The sequence below is a fragment of the Antrostomus carolinensis genome, unplaced genomic scaffold, assembly GCF_000700745.2.
Source record: "Antrostomus carolinensis isolate BGI_N321 unplaced genomic scaffold, ASM70074v2 scaffold9767, whole genome shotgun sequence".
Lineage (NCBI taxonomy): Eukaryota > Metazoa > Chordata > Aves > Caprimulgiformes > Caprimulgidae > Antrostomus > Antrostomus carolinensis.
In genome coordinates, this window is record NW_010325330.1 from 54,513 (window position 1) to 57,941 (window position 3,429).

Consider the following 3,429-nt stretch of genomic DNA (forward strand, 5'->3'; position numbering starts at 1 on the left):
ACTTGAGAAACATGGCTTGCACTCCTAAAGGACTGAAATTTAATATATTAGCATCATAATTTAATTTCATATTTTTATTTTTTTTCCTGGCATTTGAGGGCAGTTCAGCAGAAGGCTGTCATGCAACCTTGTTTTTAGCAGATGGAATAAAAGGTCAAAATATGCTATACGGAGCAGGCGACACGATTCTCTGTGTCTAGGACCTTGCAACATAGGCAGAAAGTTGCAGTTTTTGCTTTAGACACAGCTGACATCATCTCTGCATTGTTATGTCTCTTGTATGTGCGCAGTGTGATCTAGAAAGCGAGTTATAATGGAGACAATCCCACTGCAAGGCTGACAGTAAAAGCTGTGCACAAAAGAGCAGTATACAGCTACGTACAGCAGCGATACATTGCGTTTCTATTTGTTGTACTTCTCAATACGTTCAGAGGATTTCCAGATGATGAGTTTTGTTAGCATAGAATCAAGATAGGACTTTAAATTTTGCTTAAAGGCCTCAAAGAAAACCCGGGAGTAAAAATCCCCACAATTTAGAGCTGAAGTTCAAAAAAGAATCACTACGTATGTTTAACAGGAGAAATTGCTCTGATGGATCAGACTACAATGTAGTTCAAAACTCTGTTACTGCTGCTGTCAAGTAACAGAAGCTCGAGAGGAACAGACAAAGAGCATTGGTTCAGGTTAGCTGGGGCAGAGGAAGTTGGCTGTTGCCTGTATTTCAGGAAATATGAAAACCTTTAGTTGTTACCCCATCCAGACATCTTATCTTTGCATTAACTTAGTCTAATGAGAAGTACTTATCTCCTGTATAAAACATTCAGGTCGCTTTTTAAGAACTTCAGCTTTGTGCTGAAGTTTTTCAAGAATCTAAGAAAACGTCCTCATTCCTGAGACGCTCACTGTCTAGCATCATTCCTTACACATACAAAGCTTCCTCAAGAGGAGCAGAGACACTGTGGGGTGCACATCTCTGACACTTTGGACAGCTAGCTGACACAGTCAAGCACCCGTGATTGAGGCTGGGTCCCCCTCTGCTCAGTTTAACACCCTACCCTCACCCAGAGTACCTTTAAGTACCTGTCCACCTCTCTCCATCTATCTCCACAGGTCCAGAGGACAATTTGTTCCATTACCCAATGGGAAACTACCGGGGAACAGCTTGCTTTTCTGTAGCCAAGAGAGCCATGAGCTGAGCAGCATCCCACTCTCCCCTCTCCCAGATCACACAGAGGTGAGTGTAGCAATAACTCAGACACGGCTTTGTGCCTCCATGACCTGCTGGACTGGGTCCCCTGGACTTGAGATTACTGTATTTATCTTCTCTGCTTTGCAGTCTGTTCTCACGCTGCTGCAGCAGCCAGTGCCGTGACGTCAGGACATGCAGGCATATCTGAGCTGGCATTCAGCTTGCCAACTCAGGTTCAACTTGCAGTGAACTGCAGTCAGGAACTCAATATATCTAGTCCGGCCGAGAAACTTCATAAATATATAATAAAGTTTCAGCCTCTGTCTGAAATGACGGAAAGCACACCCAGTTACCTCATCTAAACATGAGGCCACAGATTTTGAAGCCTAATTCTGTGCTGTTTTAAAAAACAAACACAACTCTTGCCCTTTGTTGTAAATCTGGTCACACGCATAGTTATCCACAGTAATACAGAGCATTAAAACAAACATTTTATAAACAAAATACTTTTATTAGACTAGTACATGGGTAATTTTAAATCAAGAATTAGAATACATTTGGTATTAAACTATTGTTTCAGTTCATTTCACTAAAGTCAAAGTTACTGTAGATTAACCTCAGGGGGTAATATTTAACTGAAAAAAAAAAAAGGTTTTAAAAAAATATAGATGGAATTTATTTTTCCTCTTTTTATTTAGTGTTTTGGCAATATAAACTAGACAATTTAGCTAATAGAGCATAAGACTAAGCAAAACCAGAACTTAACTGAATTGAATAGACTCTTTTATTCATCTATTCCTGCTTCTGATGTGAAAACTATCCCACCACTACGTTTATGTTTCCATTTTGTTAAATATACTCGTTTTTCATTAAGCTTTCTCTAAGAGCTCCATCCAAGAAAAACACCTTGAGCATTTAGAGAGCCTCCAGATACCTAATCCTGCTTATTGGGTAACCGCGTCTAAGAAGACCCCTGGATAGAGAAATCTCTCCTGTTTCTTCTTGTTTTATAGAGGTGTCGTAACCCTATTGCCCTACCTGGACATCGGTAGTCACATCCAGCCTGGTACAGAACTCAGCAATGGAAAAAATATACTTGGGTGTGGCCTCTCCAAACCACACCATCACCTGAGCGTTCAGTTACAGTGGTTTTCCACAGATTCATAGACTGAAGAAAACAACTGGCCATGTGCAAAACAAAGAGCAGTCTCTTCTAAAACAAGAGACCCTTTAGACAAGCAGCAGGCTCAGCATCCCACTTCCAAATGATGCAGTGTCAAGGGAATAGGAGCCTCAACTTACATGAAAAAATGGTAACCGAGTGTGCATATATCCTTCAAGTCCATGGACAGAATTGTGATTTATCACTATTTGTTATTTTAAATCTCAGCTGTTTCAGAAACCTCATTCTGACCTAAGTTCTACTACTCTGATGCTGGGAAAACACTGCAGAGTCCTACCGCAGCTCCTTTGGGATGCTGTTGTAAGCAAAGTTGCTCCTTTTGTATCAGATAGGATGGTTAAAACAGATTACTTCAAAGACATTATCATGTCAGGGATTCATCTAACCTTTTAGATACATTTCTATTTTCACACAACGTTCTTCACAGGCTCAATGATCTTTATTATTTTTCTCCCAGTCCTTGGTTATAAGGAATGTTATTAGCAATGCTTTGCTCATCAGCTAAACCAGTGACGGCTTTTGTGCTCTTCTGAATGCAAAATAAAACCCTAACTTAGGCCTGTTACTTCAGTAACAAAGGTGTGTCCAGTCAGTCCCACTGGCTGACACTCCACATGGCAACTTAGTACGCCACTGTAACTGGATCATTTTTAGCATATGCCCGTTTCCTCAGGGGTAGAGGTGGGGCCTGTATCTGTTCTCTTCATTGATCCTGATGTCTCAAAGGTTTTGACTAGGTAACGTAAAGAACCTGGACTGCTTTACCTTTTTTAAGGGACAACTGGATGACAGGGGTTCAAACTTGAATTAGTATTTCTATTTTTCCCCTCAATGTCTGAGCAACATATTTTGATGCAACCTAAACTCTTTGCCAGATCATTTAACCCAGATCAGTAACAGCCTCCTCTAAACTCAATCCGTCATCCTATGTAAGTCCTAACTACCTTAGCTTAAATTCATGTCAAGTTAAACGAAGGAACCTTCCCTGTATATAGGATTCCTCTACACACGCAGTTCCTGGTAGGTTTCTGTACTTTTTGCTGATCTTTTATTGCTG